This window comes from Salvelinus sp. IW2-2015, unplaced genomic scaffold (assembly GCF_002910315.2).
Source record: "Salvelinus sp. IW2-2015 unplaced genomic scaffold, ASM291031v2 Un_scaffold16312, whole genome shotgun sequence".
Classification (NCBI taxonomy): Eukaryota; Metazoa; Chordata; class Actinopteri; order Salmoniformes; family Salmonidae; genus Salvelinus; species Salvelinus sp. IW2-2015.
In genome coordinates this window covers 484,084-506,485 of record NW_019957531.1, presented here as the reverse complement: position 1 = coordinate 506,485, position 22,402 = coordinate 484,084, and the positions used below count along the sequence as shown (strand labels likewise).

Here is a 22,402-nt window from a genome sequence, read left to right as displayed (position 1 = left end):
AGTACCAGCAAGCTAGCTAAATGGCCATGAATGTATCATGTGTTTTGACCTGTCCCCAAATGAATATAGTTGGTTTAGAGTTCGACATTGATATTTCAACCTGCGTGTCCTAATCGCGTCTGGTGTGGATGGACAAAATCTACATGCGCACGATGGCGCACACGTGTGCCCGGTCTAGTCAGCATGTAACTCCTAACCTTAACCCCTAACCACCCTTTACAATGAAGATCTGTGAAGTTATTTGGATTTTTATGAAGTATCTTTGAAAGACAATGTCCTGAAAAAGGGATGTTTATTTTTTTGCTGAGTTTACTTGTAGATACTGACTGTATTGGACTAGCCACTACAACAAAACACATGACCATATACACAGACAAAACACAGGTGAAACAAAACAACAATCAAAATCACATGTACATTGCTATTAAAGTTAATGCAACATGAAGAACAGGCATTTACAATTACCCACAACCCTCTAGTGAAGACCCCGTTCAACTTATTAAAGAACGATTTAAGGTTTGTAAGAAACATTTCTCAATAATCATTTTCACTAACTGTTAGAAATTTTACCTCTACCACTTCTCTCTCCCGGATCCGGGATCCTCCTCATCAAAAAAGCTGACTAGCATAGCCTAGCCTAACGGGACAGGGATATCATATAATATAATTTTCATGAAATCACAAGTCCAATACAGCAAATGAAAGATAAACATCTTGTGAATCCAGCCATCATTTCCGATTTTTTAAATGTTTTACAGCGAAAACACAATATGTATTTATATTAGCTAACCACAATAGCCAAAGACTCAACCGCATATTTTCACCATGTTTCTACCGCATAGGTAGCTATCACAAAACCGACCAAATAGAGATAAAATTAGTCACTAACCAAGAAACAACTTCATCAGATGACAGTCTTATAACATGTTATACAATACATTTATGTTTTGTTCGAAAATGTGCATATTTGAGGTATAAATCATAGTTTTACATTGCAGCTACCATCAAAAATATCACCAAAGCAGCCAGAATAATTACAGAGAGCAACGTGAAATACATAAATACTCATCATAAAACATTTATGAAAAATACATGGTGTACAGCAAATGAAAGATAAACATCTTGTGAATCCAGCCAATATTTCCGATTTTTTAAGTTTTTACAGTGAAAACACAATATAGAATTATATTAGCTTACCACAATAGCCAAACACACAAACGCATTTATTCACCGCAAAAGATATAAAATTAATCACTAACCTTGAACAAATTCATCAGATGACAGTCTTATAACATCATGTTATAACAATACAATTATGTTTTGTTCGAAAATGTGCATATTTAGAGCTACAAATCCTGATTATACATTGTGAATACGTAGCATCGATTCCCCAGAATCTCCAGAGATATTTTGGACACTCACCTAATCTGACCAAAGAACTCATCATAAACTTTACATAAAAATACTTGTTGTATGGCAAATGAAAGATACACTGGTTCTTAATGCAACCGCTGTGTTAGATTTTTTAAAATAACTTTACCATAACATACAGCTTGCGTTATTGTGAGACAGCACTCACCAAAACGGCGGAGAATAGGACTCAACAATTTACACAGAAATACGAAATAACATCATAAATGTTTTCTTACTTTTGTTGAGCTTCCATCAGAATGTTGTACAAGGAGTCCTTGGTCCAGAATAAATTGTTGTTTGGTTTTAGAATGTCCATTTCTTCTGTCGAATTCGCGCCACAATGCTAGCTAAGGTTACTAACATTCCCACCCTCTTTTGACGCAAAGAACGMAAYACTCCAAAAGTCCCAATAAACGTTGAATAAACTGATGAAACTCGGTTGAAAAAACCTACTTTATGATGTTTTTCTAATATGTATCAAATAAAATCAGAGCCGGAGATATTCGCCGTGTAAACCGAACGCTTTTCAGAAGGCAATGTCGAGGTACTTCTCGCGCCTTGGAAAACTGACAAAATGGCTGACCTGCCACTCCAAAAGCTCTTGTTCGACCTCAGATCAAGCTAGACACCCCATTCCACCTTCCACTGCCTGTTGACATCTAGTGGAAGGCGTATGAAGTGCATGTATATCGATAAATATAAGCCAGTTGAATAGGCAGGCCCTGAAACAGAGCCCCATTTTCACTTCCTGTCTGGAAGTTTGCTGCCAAATGAGTTCTGTTTTACTCACAGATATAATTCAAACAGTTTTAGAAACTTGAGAGTGTTTTCTATCCAATAGTAATAATAATATGCATATTGTATGATCTAGAATAGAGTACGAGGCCGTTTAAATTGGGCACGATTTTTTCCAAAGTGAAAATAGCGCCCCCCTATTGACAAGACAGCTTGCTTGGTCACTCAGGCATGCTGGTGACACATTCCTTACTAAACCTATGATGAACACTGGCCCAATACCTCAAGCCTCAGGGCTCTATTCAAACCTTATCGTGGAAGTTCAGCGTTACAGCGTGATTTCAATTTAAAGTCTATGTCATTTCAGATTTAGATATGATCATTTATCACGAAGTAGCTTGGAAGTAGTGAGCTACTTTTTCAAAGTAACTTTAGTTAATTAAGTAAACTATATTTTTCTTAATGGTAGCTTTAGTGTAGCTTAACTTCTTCCAGTGTGAAGTAATTGGTGGCTTGGTAAACTATATTTTCAGAGTAGCTTCCCCAACACTGTGTATACACATGTATTATCGAACACTGCAAATTCGCCAGTGTTAAATTTAGCACAGTGTTAAATTAACACTGAAAATCTGGACCCATCTGTACACTGGAACACTATTAAATTAACACACTGCTTGGTGTAAAGCCTTGTTTCCCAGAGTGCCTTGCCTTACGAGTGAATTGTAGAGTTACCACCCATGAATGTATTTGTTAGTGACACAGACATTGTTGTTGCATTCATCGATTTTCAGTCATATGGACGTCCTCAGGGAATATGTAATCATAAAAATGTAATTATTTAACACAGTGCAATATGCATTTCATATGGCTTTATTTTGAGGCCCTACACTCTAAACATAACAATTAAGTCTATAAGTGTTGAATTAACTCTCATTGGTGTAAAATAAACCCAGTGTTGCTGTTAATAACCGGAGTTGAACAAAAACCACGCCCATCATTATCATATTTCCCAGCATGCTCTATTGCAGGTTGATTTTAAGAATAGTTTGTGTCATTATCTATGTTTTTGCATGTACATTGATCGATTAATTAATCTTCTGCTTCTCAAATATAAATGACATACATTTTCTAAACTAATCCAATTTGTTACTTGGACTTAATGCACTCATTACTGAAATAGCGTAGGCTACCTTATAACACATTTGGTCCGACATTTACGTGTACACATTTTAAATGGCTTTACAGATTTGATGGTTTTACAGAAAAAGTAATTTTATTCATGGTTGTTTCTATTGTTTTTAACAACATGTACTTTATAACAAATTTAAATGATAACATATTGACTTAAGTTCAAGAAATTTAAATTTAATGAATGCACAACCATGTTTCTGTCACTTACAAATTCAGTCATAGGTGGTAATTCTACAATTCACTTGAAAGGCAAGAAACTCTGGGAAATAGGTAAATAAAGCCTTTCACTAAGCAGTGTGTTAATTCAACACTGTTTAGTATCTATACGGGTCCACACTTTCAGTGTTAATTTAACACTGGGGAATTTGCTGTGAAGGTACATTTATTTCCATGTGTAGTTCTGAGTGTAGTATGAAATTCTAATTTAATTGAGTTGACGTTGAGTTTTGAGTGTTGTGTGTGTGTGAAGTGGGCAATTCTATAAAAAAATGAAAACAATAAATTATTTAAATTATGTTGATATCATTGTTTGATCTCTTATTATAGCCTTACATTTTTTACTTTTTAGAAAAAATTATTCATTATGTTTAACATATCCCAAATCTCATCCATACAGATTGGCACTCTGGACCTAGTGATCTACTGGCCTGCGAAAACAGCCACGCCATCGAGAAATGCCTGGAAATGTTGAAGCACAACATCACTCCATTAACCAACTACTACAAGGAGAGGGCACTTATTGTCAGGGTAGGTCCACCCTATTCCCCCCCATACCTTGTAGAGCAGCTTTTTCGTTTGTTCCTGTAACTGCCGGTGAAACTCTCCACGTAATTCTCCTTTGTTGTTACGGAGCGACAAGCAATCTGGTCTCAGAGAAAGACATTTAATATTATAAGTCCTCCAAGACGTATGATAAATTACAGCATCCAATTCATGTGCTATTGTATGACCGTGTAAGCATATGATACTATACATCCTATTATTCATATGATATTGTTTGACCGTTAATCCATTCAAAATGTAAGCTTACGTAACTTAATATATAAGACTAAATGGAGTGTAAAATTTACACTCAGAATAATACAAATTGCCCTGAGATCACGTTGTGAGCACAGCCTCCATTCAGTGCCCTATTCAAGCTTGTTCAGCCGTTAGGTCGTTATTGGCTTTCAGTGAGCACATGTTTGTTTTGTAAGAGGATTCACTCCACAGGCACTCCTTTTTATGATATGTACTTTATAGGATTTCTTTCACATGAACATTTCACAGAGATTCTTGTGTCATTGGATTACAGCAGTAGTTGGACAGACATAACAATGACATAAACAAGTTGGTTCTGTATCCAACATGATAATAGTAGGGACTCCAATATCCAGCACAGTATCACACAGAAAACAAAACAAACAAAACCATAATGTTACACCAGAACCATTCCTATTAATTCATCGCTGATGTGTTTGACCGCCTCTCATTTTTTGGATCACCTGTTTTTCAGGTTTATGATACGTATATATATATATTTTGGTCCTCGTCAAAATACCTTTTTCTACCAGCCATGCTAATGAAAAGTTAGAGTTTAGCACACTAACTTTTTGTATTTGAATATTTCTAGATTGATGACAATCGCGAAGAAGAAGACACATTCACAGACATAAGTGCCATTGTGAAGGAAAGACTGTTTCCAAAATGGGTGGCAGAGGCAAAGTCATGTACCGACATGAGTTGTTGTGGCAGGGTGCCTGGTGAATCCAGCCATCATGCATGTTGATTGAGCACTCTTCCACTTGGATCAGACTATTGGCCTATGGGCCCTGGTCAAAAAGAGTACACTACACACTAAACAAATGAGGGTTCCTCAAGGGTTCTTTGGGAAGGGTGGTGGTTCTATGTGGAAACATACTGACCCCAAAAAACCTTTGAGCCCTTCAATGGTTCTTTGCAGTTCAAAAATGGTTTATTTCCTTTTTTAGTGATACGTAAAATTTAGGGATGGTGGCTCATTCAAATATTTTGGTTTCCGCAGAGCTCTTTTTGGGCAACCGTGATTGAGTTTCATTCCAGTTTATCTAATCTGTTGTGTTATGCTATTTGATGTTATACTGTATATAAATATGGCCAGTGATGGTGTTTTGTGTCAATTGAGAACAGTTGACTAAATCAGTCAGTGGTTGTCAATTCTCTCCTCAGGGACCCCCAGCCATTCCAGAGCTACAGTGGTTACTCCTTTAATAAAAGTTGCGAGCTTACACCGTGGGACTTAGGGGTATCCAACGTCACGGCTTCATTGCTCCAGACCACCACAAGGGGGAGTTAGTGCACTCATTATGCATCTGAGTCCCAAGGTTTTTATATGACCAATATTATCGAGTGGTTCTAATGACGAATTGGACGCGAGCCATCAGTCCCTGGTGACTTTCTTCAGCAAAGACGGCTGACAAAACATTATGGTAGAAGTCAATATAAGTAATTATAATGTCATAACGAGTCAAGCAAAACATTTACAATTGAGAGGAATATGTTAGTTAATATAGAGACAAATGATTATACATATTTTTTTGTCATAAAGTTAATTTACACTAGCTAGCTGCTAGTGTTATGACATGAGTATGAAATTGTGATTTTTGTTGTTTAATGTTTTAGGGACTCCTGAGAAAACCAGCAAACCAGGCTGTCGTCTTGTGAAACAATGGATGTAATGAATCTAGCTAAAGCATTTACTGCAAATTGAATGTACAGTTGTATAAGCTTGCCTTGCCTATATTTGCCATGCAATGCAGCTGAAGTAGCATAGCTAGCTAACTATTTATTTGCTTGTTGTGTAATGGAGGATAAAAATAACTGTATGCATATGGATGTGTAGCTAGTATGTAGCCAATCTGTGTATGTACCCTAAAACTTTTGGTATGAATATTAGTTCAGAACCTATCTATGAACCTCAGATATCATAGTTGTTGTATCGACTTCAAGTCTGAATGGCATTCATGAAGCCTATGGATTGAGTAGAATATAACAACTTTTTTGTGCCAAGGATGCAAGTCCTATACACATGCACTGTAGTTATTACCACACATGAGATCCCCACATTGTAGCCTGTACATTGAATATATTCACTGATCATGTACTCTTCATTGGCAAATAAAGGTGCAGTTCAGGTATGAATCTCTGGGAGACATTCTTTATCAGTCATATCTAATACCAGGTGTATCAAACTCCGTTCTTTGAATTATCCTGTGTCTGCATGTATGTATTACAACTATACACTTTAACAGTTATACACTTTTACAATCTTGCCCCTGGGACATCAATGATTACACATTGTAACTATGCAATAGATGAGAAACATCATTTAAGTAAAGGCTGATTTGTAATTCATATAAACAGAAAAATATTGTACAGTACACTTCCTATGCATATTTAACCCTTCATCTGCATTAATCTGAGGACACAGGATAGGTGTAGTATTCACATGAGATACTTAATTTCAACCAGTGGAGAATGTGAAACGCATTATTGAAAGTTCATTATCTAGGTATTATAAATATTATAATTGTAATATTATATTATAAATACAAGTTCAATCTGTACTTCAATGCACATATGACATATGATTAATGAATTACAGTGCTATCCTAATATTGTCTCAGTTCATCAGAATTACATAGTATCTCTAGCGAAGTCTCCTAACCAGCCTTGGGCTCCCAGTTGGCCCGAAGGTTATCTTAACTTCTCTAAGGTAGGGGGCAGCATTTTCAAGTTTGGATGAAAAGCATACCCAAATTAAACTGCCAGCTACTCATCCACAGAAGATAAGATATGCATGTTATTATTAGATTTGGAGAGAAAACACTCTGAAGTTTATAAAACTGTTTGAATCATGTCTGTGAGTATAACAGAACTTATTTAGCAGTCGAAACCCCGAGGGCCAACCATTCAGATTTTTTTTGTTGAGGTCACTGTCTTTTCAACGAGATTTCATTGGGAAACCAGATTTCTAAGCGACCTGCTTGCAGTTCCCACGGCTTCCACTGGATGTCAACAGTCTAGAGAAATTGGTTGAGGTTATTCCTTTGTGTAATGAAGAAATACGGCAATCTTGAAGTCGAGTCACTCTAGGTATCCCGTTAGATTGAAGCGCATGACTAGAAGGCATGCTACAGTTGGTTTAATCCTGTATTGAACACAGATCATCCCGTCTTCAATTTGATCGATTATTAACGTTAAAAAATACCTAAAGTTGTATTACAAAAGTAGTTAGAATTTTTTTGGTAAAGTTTACAGGTAACCTTTGAGATATTTTGTCGTCACGTTTGAGCAAGTTGGAAGCGGTGTTTTTCTGGATCAAACACGCCAAATAAATGGAAATTTTGGATATATATTGACGGAATTAATCGAACAAAAGGACCATTTGTGATGTTTATGGGACATATTGGAGTGCCAACAACAGAAGTTCGTCTAAGGTAAGGCATGAATTATATTTTTATTTCTGCGTTTTTGTGTCGTGCCTGCAATGTTGGAATATGCTTATCTCTCTTTGTTTACAATGGTGCTATACTCAGAAAATAGCATCGTATGCTTTCGCTGAAAATCCTATTTGAATTCTGACATGTTGGCCCGGATTCACAACCAGTGTAGCTTTAATTTGGTATCTTTCATGTGTGATTTAATGAAGGTTTGATTTTATAATACTTTTCATAGTAATTACTTTGAATATGGCGCTCTGCATTTTCTCAGTCTTTTTGCCAAGTGAGACAGTAGCATCCCGCCTAAACTCAGATTTTTGGATATAAATATGAACTTTACCGAACAAAACATACATGTATTGTGTAACATGAAGTCCTATGAGTGTCATCTGATGAAGATCATCAAAGGTTAGTGATTAATTTGATCTCTATTTCTGCTTTTTGTTACTGCTCTCTTTGGCTGGAAAAATGTCTGTCTTTTTCTGTGACTTGGCTCATACCTAACATAATCGTTTGGTGTGCTTTCGTCGTAAAACCTTTTTGAAATCGGACACTTTGGCTGGATTTACAACAAGTGTAGCTTTAAAATTGTGTAAAATACTTGTATGTTTTGAGGAATTTAAATTATGAGATTTCTGTTGTTTTGAATTTGACGCCCTGCAGTTTCAGTAGCTGTTAACGAGGTGGGACGCTACCGTCCCACATACCCTAGAGAAGTTAAGAGCGGGTGAGGCGGAGATGACGGGACTGGCTTTCTCTCACACCTGCAGACGAGAGACAGTTGAATAGAGAAAGAGCATGATTAAGCTTTTTTTTTATCTAACACGGTCAGTCATCATAATCATCAGGAGGTGAAATGCAAAACTGACCATGGATCATTTACTCTGGGCATACTCAAATCAAATCAAATGTATTTCAAAAGCCCTTCGTAGGTCAATTGGCTTTTCATAGCCGATCATTCAGAGTATCTCTACCGCTCCTGCTGTCTCTAGGGAGTTGAGAACAGCTCCGTTACACATAAATTGGAGTTTTGTTTTCAAATACATTTTTTGTTCTCAAAATATTTTTGGGAATAAAATGCATAATATTTTGTGCTCTATTACAAAATATTTGATTGCAAAATTATAATTTTTTTACTTTGAAGCCTCGTTTTTGCTTTCAAAACAATTATTTTTGATTGAAAATAAAAAGTTGCTTTCAGAACAATTATTTTTGATTGAAAAGAAAAAGGTTTTGCTCTCGGCAAAAAGACATAGCATATAACAATTTGCCTGTGATTAACCAGACCTTCATACAACTTGCTATGCAGAATTATTGACACACAACTGAAGATGCTGCCATATCCTGCCAGCACACCCTCAAGCGAGCCAATCAGGCAGAGAATGACGCTTGGAAGAGGGCGAGGAACCAAATGGGAGTAACAACAATTTGTTGCAAGTTGGGGAGGGGTGCTAATAGCTGAACAATAGACTATTCAACCTTTACTAAAGAATAGTCTAATAGCCGAGCTATGTGTGAAACCCCCCCCCCCCCCCCCCCCATCACAGACCAGATTTGCCGACCAAGGGGGAGTTAGATCATTGATTATGCTTTTGGGTCCCAATGCACTACTGTGTCTGTAACTGACAATGAATGGGCAATATAAACAAAATAATAAACAGATAATTGTGCACGACTTCAAATGAAACAAGCAGGGAGCAGGTTTCGAACCCTCTACCTTCTTGCCCGAAGTTCAGCGTGCTATTGACTGTGCACCAAAAGCATGCTCAAGCCGATAGAGCGTGTCCACGCTGAAGCTTGCTACTCAATGTAATAAAGTAATGACCTTTCAAATAAGTTACCTTACACGTTATGTTGGCTGACAATTTGTTAGGTACACTGTCCTTACAAACCACATAGCATATCATTACAGCAGTATTTACCGGTATGTCAGCTATCTACCTAACGTTAGTAGTTATACATCAAACTTGACAGTATATTAGTGTAACAGTATAACTTTAGACCGTCCCCTCGCCCCAACACGGGCGCGAACCAGGGACCCTCTGCACACATCAACAACGGTCGCCCACGAAGCATCGTTACCCATCGCTCCACAAAGGCCACGGCCCTTGCAGAGCAAGGGGAAACCCTACTTAAGTCTCAGAGCAAGTGACGTAACTGATTGAAACGCTACTAGCGCGTACCCGCTAACTAGCTAGCCATTTCACATCCGTTACACTCACCCCCCTTTCAACCTCCTCCTTTTCTGCAGCAACCAGTGAACCGGGTCAACAGCATCAATGTAACAGTATAACTTTAGACCGTCCCCTCGCCCCGACACGGGCGCGAACCAGGGACCTTCTGCACACATCAACAACAGTCGCCCACGAAGCGTCGTTACCCATCGCTCCACAAAAGCCGCGGCCCTTGCAGAGCAAGGGGCAACACTACTAATAGGTCTCAGAGCAAGTGACGTAACTGATTGAAACGCTACTAGCGCGTACCCGCTAACTAGCTAGCCATTTCACATCCGTTACATTAGCTATAGGCTAACTACCCAGCGTTTATTGACTTGATTATTCCCGTCATTCTTAGCTTAGCTAAATGGTATAGTCGTTGTGCGTTTCTCAATGGATATTAGGGTGTGTTTCGTAAATTCGCTCTGGCTATCTACTCCGATTTCAGAGCACTCTCATCTGAGTATACCAAAGTGCAGAATAATGAATGTACGAGCGCTCAACACCTGTTGAATATGGCCGGTGTCAGGAAACGTTGGCAAAAAAAGCATAATTCAATTGTTTCCAGCAGCACAGATACAGTCACCAACGCTCTGGTTAATACGAAAACTGCCTAACCAGCTCTGCTAGGGCGAGTAAAACTGTCAGAGTGGTCTCATTAGTGTCTGGAACGTTAGCTTGGGTGCTTGACTGCCGTTGTAAGGCCAGAATGTTCAAATCAGCCCTACTCCTCAGCCCGAACGTCCAGTGCATGCTCGGAGAGCAAAACGGTCTGAATTTACAAACGGACAATCTGACAACGCTCTGAATTTATGAGTGCAGGCACTCCAGATTGAATTTAAGAACACACCAAAAGTCGAACAATGTTTAACTAGTCATGTGTTATGCTAACGAGCTAGAAAGAGGTTGCATAACAACAGCATAAACTTCCGGTAGAGAAGTAGAGAAGGCAAAGAGCAAGTACGCTCAATTGAAAGTTCGGGGACACTACAATTAGGGTGTGGAAATGTTATGCCCCTTAGATTGTAATTTAGAATCTTCCAATCCTCTTATGCTGTAGCCTACTACCGACCGTCACATTTTACAGTGCCATTGTAATGGCTGTCTTCCGACGAGGAGGAGTAGTAAGGATCGGAGGACCAAGGTGCAGCGTGGTAAGTATTCATTATGCCTTTTAATGAAAACGAAACTCGAACAAAACAACAAAACTAACGATAAAAGAGAATGACACGAAACGAAACAGTCCTGTCTGGTGACATACACAAAGACAGAAAACAAGCACCCACGAAACACAGTTGGAAAAAGGCTACCTAAGTATGATTCTCAATCAGAGACAACTAACGACACCTGCCTCTGATTGAGAATCATATCAGGCCAAACGAAAAACCCAACATAGAAAAACGAACATAGATCACCCAACTCACGCCCTGACCATACTAAAACAAAGAAATAACAAAAGAACTAAGGTCAGAACGTGCAGCCATATTTTCCATTCCATCCTAACGGAAACACTGAGGGTTTAATTAATCAAATGAATCCCATATACTATGTTATTACAAAAAAGGTTTTAAATTCTCTGGTAATGCCAATATAGAAGACTATCAAATGCTTCTCAAAGATGCCCTCTGGTCGTCAAACTAGCACTAACTCGCATTAACAGAATAAATAACGTGCCACAGAGTGCTGCAGCAGCCCGCAAGGTGTGTTGCAGTATGAATCAACTTTTAAAGGAGGAACCACTGTAGCACACCTGATTCAACTTGTTAATAAAGACAATAATAAAACCTATGGAATTTGTACAATATAATATGGCTATTAAACCAGAATAAAAAAAACTGTAAGGTTCTACAAAGAACCTTTGAGATTGAGAAAGGTTCTTTATAGAACCATTCTCCATAAAGGTTCTATAGTGAACCATAACAAAGGAAACTATTCATACCCCTTGACTTATTCCACATTTTGTTGTGTTACAGCCTGAATTCAAACTGATAAAAAAAAATCTCACCCATCAACACCCAATATCACATAATTAATTGTTTGCAAATGTATTGAAATTAAAATAAATAAATATCAAATTTACGTAAGTATTCACACTCTTGAGTCAATACATGTTAAATAACCTTTGGCAGCAATTACAGCTGTGAGTCTTTCTGGGATAGTCTCTAAGAGCTTTGCACACCTGGATTGTACAGTATTTGCACATTATATTTATAAAAATAACAAAAAAGTTGGTTGTTGACGTAGATCTTCAAGCTGATTTAAGACAAAACTATAACTAGGCCATTCAGGAACATTCAATGTCGTCTTGGTAAGCCACTCCAGTGTATATTTGGCCTTGTGTTTTAGGTTATTGCCCTGCTGAAAGGTGCATTTGTCTTCCAGCGTCTGTTGGAAAGCAGACTGAACCAGGATTTTGCCTGTACTTAGCTCCATTTAGTTTCTTTTTATCCTAAAAAACTCCCTTGCCGATGACAAGCTTACTCATAACATGATGCAGCCACCACTATGCTTGAAAATATTAAGAGTAGTACTCAGCGAAGTGTTGTGTTGGATTTGCCCCAAACATAACGCTTTGTATTCAGGACATTAAGTTAATTTCAGGATGCATGTTTTGGAATATATTTATGCTGTACAGGCTTCCTTCTTTCCCCTCTATCATTTAGGTTAGTATTAACTAAAATGTTGTTGATCCATCTTCAGCCATCAAACTATGTAACTGTTTTATAGTCACCATTGGCATCCTGGTGAAATCCCTAAGCGCTTTCCTTCATCTCCAGCAACGTAATTAGGAAGGACACCTGTATCTTTGTAGTGACTGTGTGTATTGATACACCATCCATAGTGTAATTAATAACTTCACCATGCTCAATGTCTGCTTTTTTTCGTACCCATCTACCAGTAGGTGCACTTCTTTGCGAGGCATTGGAAAACTGGTCTTCGTTGTTTGAAATTCACTGCTCGACTGAGGGACCTTACAGATAATTGTATGTTTTGGATACAGAGATGAGTATGTCATTCAAAAATCATCTTAAACACTATTATTGCACACATATAGCCCCAAACAGGGTTCTAACCATAGAGGAACACTTTTTTTAATGGTTCTTTAAATACATTTAGGAAAGTTTTTTTTATAGCATTACACAGGTTCCACTTAGAACCTGATGAGCATGGTTGTTTAAAGAAGTTTCCATATAGCACCAAAAGGCTTCCAATATGGCTACAAGTCAAATAACCCTCATTTGGCACTATATAAAACCATTTGTTTTTAGTGTGTATATAGAGATTAGGGTGCCATTTGGGATGCAGTCACAGTTGTATCTGATTACAACTATGAACAACAAACAACAAATCTATCTCTCTCTCATTGTAAAATTACTTTCCTCTTATACATGGTATACTGTACATATCTTATGATTTTTTTTTTTTACTAAACTCAGCAAAAAAAGAAACGTCCTCTCACTGTCAACTGCGTTTATTTTCAGAAAACTTAACATGTGTAAATATTTGTATGAACATAAGATTCAACAACTGAGACATAAACTGAACAAGTTCCACCGACATGTGACTAACAGAAAATGAATAATGTGTCATTGAACAATGGGGGGGTCAAAAGCAAAAGTAACAGTCGGTATCTGGTGTGGCCACCAGCTGCATTTAAGTACTGCAGTGCATCGCCTCCTCATGGACTGCACCAGATTTGCRAGTTCTTGCTGTGAGATGTTACCCCACTCTTCCACCAAGGCACCTGCAAGTTCCCGGACATTTCTCAGAGGAATGGCCCTAGTTCCCACCTTCCGATCCAACAGGTCCCAGACGTGCTCAATGGGATTGAGATCCGAGCTCTTCGCTGGCCATGGTAGAACACTGACCTTCCTGTCTTGCAGGAAATCACGTACAGAACGAGCAGTATGACTGCAGGAAGTGTACCACATGAAGGAGGAGGATGTCTTCCCTGTAATGCACAGCATTGAGATTGCCTGCAATGACAACAAGCTCAGTCCGATGATGCTGTGACACAACGGCTCAGACCATGACAGACCCTACACCTCCAAATCAATCCCGCTGCAGAGTACAGGCCTCGGTGTAACGCTCATTCCTTCGACGATAAATGCGAATCCGACCATCAACCCTGGTGAGACAAAACCGCGATACGTCAGTGAAGAACACTGGTTCAGCGACGGTGGGTTTGTGCCCATAGGCGATCTGTGAAGTTATTTGGATTTTTACTAATTATCTTTGAAAGACAGGGTCCTGAAAAAGGGACCCTGCTGAGTTTATATAGATTTTACGGACACAGTATGTTTTACATTAGTTATCTTGTTGTTATTAGTCCCACCCTTCAGCTCCACTCAACCCTTCCCATCTATTTCTTAACACCATCCATATTGGATTTCTATTTGCCATGTATGTTTTTAACTGTCCTGTAATTTTTCGATTCTCATAGTTTCTACAGATTGTAAATTAAAGATAAGCATTTTTGCTAAAAGTATTAGTATTGATTGATTGACTATGACTTTTAAAATCACCCAGTCATGCTATCTGCAGAGTTAGCTCCAGGTAAATGTTGCAATTCTTCAGCTATTCCTGGACCTGAGACCAAAAACAAGCTACATATGGACAGTACCAAAACAAATGATCTAATGATTCTGTCTACTCGCAGCTAAATCTGCAGAGCTGGAATGTTTCTATCCCCCATATATATAACATTCTATTGGTTGCAAGAATTTTGTATAATCATTTTGAATCCGTGTGTTGTTTTGCGTATCAGTTATTAGTGTGCCATGTGCCATGGAATCGGTACATCGAAAATCTCTTCCCAACTATTTTGCAATCTATGTGGCACAGCTGTACATTGTTTTGTACCTTAAATGAAACTGCAATCAACTTTCTATGGCCTGTTTTAAAAATAGTGATATTTAGGAGATTAGTTCATTTTCAAATAACTGAAAGTGAGAGGTATTAATCTGAAATAAGGGAAAAAAGCCACTCTTGAACATGGTGTTAGACATTCTTACTAATCTGCTAGAGAACCAGTTTGGTTTTAAGTATAACTTTTGTATGACTGATGCCTTTAGTGAGAGGTCTAATGATTTAATATTTTATCATTTCTGCCCTCCGAACTCATATTCATAAAAAAATGCCCTTTCAATTTTTTCTGCTTGATTGCTCGTAAGCAAGACCATAGGCAAATAGGTCAACTGTGATATAACTAAAGAGTTAATCAGGGTGATTTTTCCACAAATAGACAGGTATTTTCCTTTCATTGACTTAAATGTGATCCTCTTGCCATGGAACCTGACCTGTAGGTGATACAAAATCATCCCTAAGCAGGTTGCATTGTTCTTTTGAACTAATTGTGGGGTTAAGTTCCCTTCTAGGCTCCACTGGCTGCAGAACACCCAGTCCATGTCTCCTCCAGGCTCCCTTGATGACCCTGTGGTCAGCATCCTCCCACTCTGCAAATGCTGGTGGCATGTATGCACTCTATGAGGAAGTTGTGTATGCAGAGGGAAGCCTTGTCTGGTTCAAGGCAGATGGTGGACCTAAACACCCTCAGCCAGTTAGCGAGGATGCCAAAGGATGCCATTTTCAACTACTCTCCATGCCCTTGAGAGGCATTCGTTTAGGATTCTCTGGTCGTGGTCCATCTGTCTAAATGGATAGGGCTTCATCAGGTCAGTCCGTAGGGGGTATGCCTCATCCTCCACAAACATGTACGAAACCACAACATTTGAGTTGGGCAGTGACTCAGCTTCCGGGCAGCTTCTCTCCTGGAGAACAGGGCGTAAAAAAAACTTTTTCACCTGTAACGGCTGTCGTCGGTGGAAGAAGGTGAGGACCAAGGTGCAGCGTGGTAAGTGTTCATGATATTTAATAATAATCAAAACGGAACACTGAATAACAAAACAACAAAGAAACAACCGAAAACAGTTCTGTCTGGTGCAGACACACAAAGACTGAAAATATAACCACCCACCAAAACACAACAGAAAACAGGCTACCTAAATATGGTTCCCAATCAGAGACAATGACTAACACCTGCCTCTGATTGAGAACCATATCAGGCCAAACGAGAAAACCAACACAGAAACACAAAACATAGATAACCCACCCAACTCACGCCCTGACCACACTAAAACAAAGAAAATACAAAAGAACTATGTTCAGAACGTGACATCACCTCTCCCACGAACCCTTCCATACGAACGCATATGGCCAGCTGTTGTTCCCATACAGCAGTAGCCCAGGTGAGAGCCCTTGCGGAAATCAACGTGATGAGATAGGCTATCTTGGAGCAATCCGAGGGGGAGGAGGAGGGCTGAAGCACAAAAATGAGGGCACACTGAGATAGACATGCCAGACAGGTGATCGGCTCTCCATTGAAGCGTTCTGGGGGGGGGGTAAATGGGGCTCCTGAGAAGGTGGAGTGGCCGATGAGACAGCGCTGCTAGCAGCTGGGTTACTGAGGGGCTATGGGGATACCTCCCAGACAACCCGCGGAATTGCTCCAACAAACTGTCCAATACCCGGTCATGGCGTTCCAACCTTTGGACCCCCTCCATAAGGCCACGAAGCAGTTCCTCGTGCCTCCCGGTGGTGGCTCCTTGGGAGGAGATATTATCGCGCAGCTGGCCCGGGGCTGCTGGGTCAGTCATGGCCAGTTCGTACTATTAGGTTTGAAGGTAAGACCCAGATGCAGACTGTGTCGGAGTAACAATGTTTATTAGAGCAACAGGGCAGGCAAACGACAGGTCAAGGCAGGCAGGGGTCGATAACCAGAGTAGTGGGAGAAAGGTACAGGACGGCAGGCAGGCTCAGGGTCGTGTCAGGCAGAGGTCGGTAATCCAGAGGTTGGGCAAAGTTACAAGACGGCAGGCATGCTCAGGGTCAGGGGCAGGCAGAGTGGTCAGGCAGGCGGGCTCAGAGACAGGACAGGCAAGGTTCAAAACCAGGAGGGCGAGAAAACGAGAGACTGTGGAAAGCAGGAGCTGAGACAAAAAACGCTGGTTGACTTGACAAACAAGATTAACTGGCAACAGACAAACTGAGAACACAGGTATAAATACACAGGGGATAATGGGGAAGATGAATAAAACCTGGAGGGGGGTGGAAACAATCACAAAGACAGGTGAAACAGATCAGGGTGTGACAGTATACATTACATATATAGAGCGTGTGGACATGTGGTCTGAGCAGACATTTGACAAAAAAACACGCAAAAAACTAAAAACCATAAAGCTAAGTAAGTCTTTGTAGTTGAGGCGCTATGCCTTTTAATGTTTTTTTTTTAGCTCTGAGTCCTCTCCTAATGTACCAAAAAAAAGATACATTGTGCATTAATTTGAAGAAAGACTGCCACTAAGTACTGTGGTTAGTTTGTATTACCTTATAAATTGAATTAAAGTATAGTGGCTGGTGGGGGTCTACTTGGGTGAGTGGGTCCTCCAAGAGACTGAAATGGGACGAGTGGAGGCCCCACGAACACCTTAGAGAAGTGTCTGATGCCCTCCCAGTCACCCCATCCCAATCTCCCAGATACAGCCCCTCTCCAGTCTCACCAATAACCACCATTAAATCTTAGTTGTGATGACAAAAAAGGAAAACCAATGATTCGAAATCCTTTCTTAATCTGTCCAGAACTCGTATTCATTTTTCTACAGGTTTACCCAGTTCTTCCCTCTTTACTCCACCTAAACCAAGCTTATCCCCACCTTCCATCTTACCTTACCCAACTGAGCCAAGCTTGTCCCACCCTCCCATCCTCACTCACCCTTGCCCCCAAAGTCAAGCTTATCCCCACCTCCCATCCTTGCCCTTTCTTACCCACCTCCAATCCTTACCCACCCAGGCCAAGTTTATCCCAACCTCCCATCTTTTCCCTTCTTCTCAGACACATTTACACCCCTCTATACATCTACTTACTCATCTATTCTTGTTCATTCAGACACAACATATACCCTATGCCTCCACACACCCATTGTTCATTTGCATTATGTCAAATATAAATCAAATCAAATCAGTAAAATAACAATAGCGAGGCTACATACTGGGAGTACCGGTACAGAGTCAATGTGCGGGGGCACCGGTGTCGAGGTAATTGAGGTAATATGTACATGTAGGTAGAGTTATTGAAGTGACTATGCACAGATAATAACAGAGAGTAGCAGCAGCGTAGAATAGGAGGGGGGGGGGGGGGGAAATGCAAATAGTCTGGGTTAGATGTTCAGGAGTCTTATGGCTTGGGGGTAGAAGTGGTTTAGAAGCCTCTTGGACATAGACTTCGCGCTCCGGTACCGCTTGCCATGCGATACCAGAGAGAACAGTCTATGACTAGGTGGCTGGAGTCTTTGACAATTTTTAGGGCCTTCCTCTGACACTGCCTGGTATAGAGGTCCTGGATGGCAGGAAGCTTGCCCCGGTGATGTACTGGGCAGTACACACTACCCTTGTGGGGCTTGCGGTCGGTGTCCGAGCAGTTGCCATACCAGGCAGTGATGCAACCAGTCAGGATGCTGAGGACCCATGCCAGATCTCATGCCAGATCAAGTCTCCTGAGTGGGAATAGGTTTTGTCGTTCCCTCTTGATGGGCACGACTGTCTTGATGTGCTTGGACCACATTAGTTTGTTGGTGATGTGGACGCCAAGGAACTTGAAGCTCTCAACCTGCTCCACTACAGCCCCGTTGATGAGAATGGGGTGTGCGTCGGTCCTCCTTTTCCTGTAGTCCACAATCATCTCCTTAGTCTTGATCACGTTGAGGGATAGGTTGTTGCTTGCAACACACGGTCAGGTCTCTGACCTCTCCTATAGGCCTACCACTGTTGTGTCATGGGCAAACTTAATGATGGTGTTGGAGTTATGCCTGGCCGTGCAGTCATGAGTGAACAGGGAGTACATGAGGAACTGAGCACGCACCCCTGAGGGGCCCCCGTGTTGAGGATCAGCGTGGCGGATGTGTTGTTACCTACCCTTACCACCTAGGGGCGGCCCGTCAGGAAGTCCAGGATCCAGTTGCAGAGGGAGGTGTTTAGTTCCAGGGTCCTTAGCTTAGTGATGAGCTTTGAGGGCACTATGCTGTTGAAAGCTGAGCTGTAGTCAATGAATAGCATTCTCACATAGGTGTTCCTTTTGACCAGGTATGAAAGGGCAGTGTGGAGTGCGATAGAGATTGCATCATCTGTGGATCTGTTAGGGCGGTATTCAAATTGGAGTGGGTTTAGGGTTTCTGGGACAATGGTGTTGATGTGAGCCATGACCAGCCTTCCAAAGCGCTTCATGGCTACAGACGTGAGTGCTACCGGTTGGTAATCATTTAGGCAGTTTACCTAAGTGTTCTTGGGCACAGGGACTATGGTGGTCTGCTTGAAACATGTTGGTATTACAGACAGGGAGAGGTTGAAAATGTCAGTGAAGACACTTGCCAGTTGGTCAGCGCATGCTCGGAGTACACATCCTGGTAATCCATCTGGCCCTGCGGCCTTGTGAATGTTGACCTGTTTAAAGGTGTTACTCACATTGGCTGAGGAGAGTGTGATCACCCAGTCGCCCGGAACAGCTGATGCTTTCATGCATGTTTCAGTGTTACTTGCCTCGATGCGAGCATAGAAGTTATTTAGCTCGTCTAGTAGGCTCTTGTCACTGGGCAGCTCTTGGCTGTGCTTCCCTTTGTAGTCTGTAATAGTTTGCAAGTCCTGCCACATCCGACGAGCATCGGAGCCGGTGTAGTACAATTCTATCTTAGTCCTGTATTGACGCTGGTTCGTCGGAGGGCATACGGGGATTTCTTATAAGCTTCCGGGTTAGAGTCCTGCTCCTTGAAAGCGGCGGCTCCAACCTTTAGCTCAGTGCGTATGTTGCCTGTAATCCATGGCTCCCCGTTGGGGTGTGTACACACAGTCACTGTTGTGACGATGTCATAGATGCACTCATTGTTGAAGTCAGTGCTGATGTGGTGTACTCCTTAATGCCATCGGAAGAATCCCGGAACATGTTCCAGTCTATGATAGCAAAACAGTCCTGTAGTTTAGGATCTGCTTCATCTGACCACTTTTTTATAGACTGAGTCACTGGTGCTTCCTGATTTCATCATTGCTTGTAAGCAGGAATCAGGAGGATAGAATTATGGTCAGATTTGCCAAATGTAGGGTGAGGGAGAGCTTTGTACACGTCTCTGTGTGTGGAGTAAAGGTGGTCAAGAGTTTATATCCCTCTGGATGCACATGTAACATGCTGATAGAAATTACATAAAACTATTTTAAGTTTCCCTGCATTAAAGTCCCCGGATGAACATTTTCCTGTTTGCTTATGGCGGTATACAGCTCATTGAGTGTGGTCTTAGTGCCAGCATCGGTCTGTGGTGGTATGTAGACAGCTACAAAAAATACAGATATAAACTCTCTAGGTAGATAGTGTGGCCTACAGCTTATCATGAGATACTCTACCTCAGGCAAGCAAAACCTCAACAACTGTGCTGGAACGCGAACAATATGGGTGCTACTTCGAGAACAAAAACTCTTGTATCTTTCACAGCAAAGAGCGAGGGAGTCCTGGGGATGACTGGAGGAGCAATGGTGGAAGAGGAAGTATTGTGTGATTCTTTTGGCGCGAGTACAGTTGGTGAGAATGAGTGGATGATGGTGAAGAAGTGAACAGTAGTTTATGGTTTATGGTTGGAGTGCGATTGGAGTGCGTTTTTTTGAGTGACCCGTTTGCAGTCTCGAAGACGGTGAAGGATGAATTGGGTAAAGTGGAATCAGTCAGAGTGACCAGGAGCGGTGATGCTGATTTTGTGTGTATCAAAAGTTCAAAAGGAGAGAGCTCTGTGGCTCAACAAGACGTCGACGTTTGATGTGGAAAGCTATGATTTTTAGAGTCGGGCACCGGTTAAAGGTGTCATCTCTGGTGTCTCGTTGGAGTGGTAGATGCACGTCGCTTGAATCAAATGATAGACAGAAAGAGGGAGCAAAGCCTATTGTTTGATGAAGTGGTTCTCCCAACTTATGCAAAACTTGGGTATGTGAGATATGCGGTGAGAAGTGCAGAAGCCGCTGCAGTCCTATAATTGTAAAAAGTTGTGGCAAGTGTTTGTCGAAGGAATAAATATGTAGTAGTTGAAGAGTCCGGTGAAGCATATTGTTGTAAATGTGATGGGAATCACGTTCCCGAGGTCCCGGAGTGCCCTATACAAATGAAGGAGGTCGCAGTAGCTAGGATCAGGGCCATCCAGCAGGTCTCCTATGTGGAGGCAGTGAAAATAGCTGAAGGAGTGTGTAGAGAGAAGATGGTAGTGGATGTCCCACAGTCTGCAGCGAATGACATGCAGGAGAAGGAGCTCGACACTAATAGTGAAGAAGGTGGGCTTTGTTGTGTTTATAGTGCAAGTGATCAATTGCACTAGTCAAACAAAAAAAAATCAAAGAAGCTAGACATCATTGTGAATGCAGCAAATAGATTTCTGGATCACCAGGTCTTTACAGCTGAAATGTTATAGGGAGTACTGAATTAAGATGTTCCTAAGCCTGTGTAGGGATATGAATTGTACAGTTTATATATATTTTTTAAACTAAAAAAACATTCAGGGTAGTAGCGTGAATTTGGTTAGTGTTTTTGGTTTTTGGTAATTAGTATGAATTTGTTCATCCAAAACATATTATGTTTTTGGGGTATTATTTAGTACTCCATACATTAGGTGGCAGCAAATCACCTTATGAGTATAGTCTGCCAATAAACATCAAAGAAGAACACTGCTCTAGCAAATATTTGTATCACTAAACTACGAAGGATCACAGCTCGTCGTTTCCAATGGGAACACATGAGTCATAGTGGGCAGAACAAGCAAGGGGGCCGGTAGAGCCAAGCACGCGCTAGCGATATCCTATAGGCGCGTTCTAGTAAACATATGCATATTTCCGTTTGGGAACGCCTACTCAGTGAAGTTCACGTATGCAATAACTCAATTGGCATTTGCACTCCTAAACAGACATATTATAAAAAACTTTTGCAAAGAGTAAAGTCTACAAAACGTAGTCGACTCTGTTCATAACAGATGCTACCTTTGGTAACAGAAAAGTGTATCGAGATCATATGTTTAATTTATTAGAAATATTGCAGAATTTCGGCCAAATCCATCCCGTTCCATCTTCTCCCTCTGCGCGTTAGTGGGCTTTCTCTCAGTGGAAACGCCAACCGGATGCTTATCTGTCTCATTATTCTATCTGTTTCTCTATCTTCTGCCACCTTTCACCAAAGAACTTCTCCTGTGCGTTCACCGCAGATGCGGAAGTGCGACACTGGAGGAGGCAGTAATTGAGACGCATCCAATGCAAAACACAAACTGACGAATTTTGTGGTGGATTTTTTTGTTGTTATATAATTTAGATTGACGC

At 40.8% G+C, this 22,402-nt stretch overlaps 1 protein-coding gene across 1 annotated transcript in view; it reads right to left on the bottom strand.

Annotated features, from left to right (window-relative positions):
* LOC112080405 (equilibrative nucleoside transporter 1) overlaps positions 1 to 19,030 on the bottom strand; it is a 287,889-nt gene extending 268,859 nt beyond the window's left edge. The window contains exon 1 of the mRNA XM_070442559.1: positions 18,986 to 19,030. The gene's annotated coding sequence lies outside the window, so the exon portion shown is untranslated. The remainder of the gene's footprint in view (positions 1 to 18,985) is intronic.
* Positions 19,031 to 22,402: the final 3,372 nt, after the last annotated feature.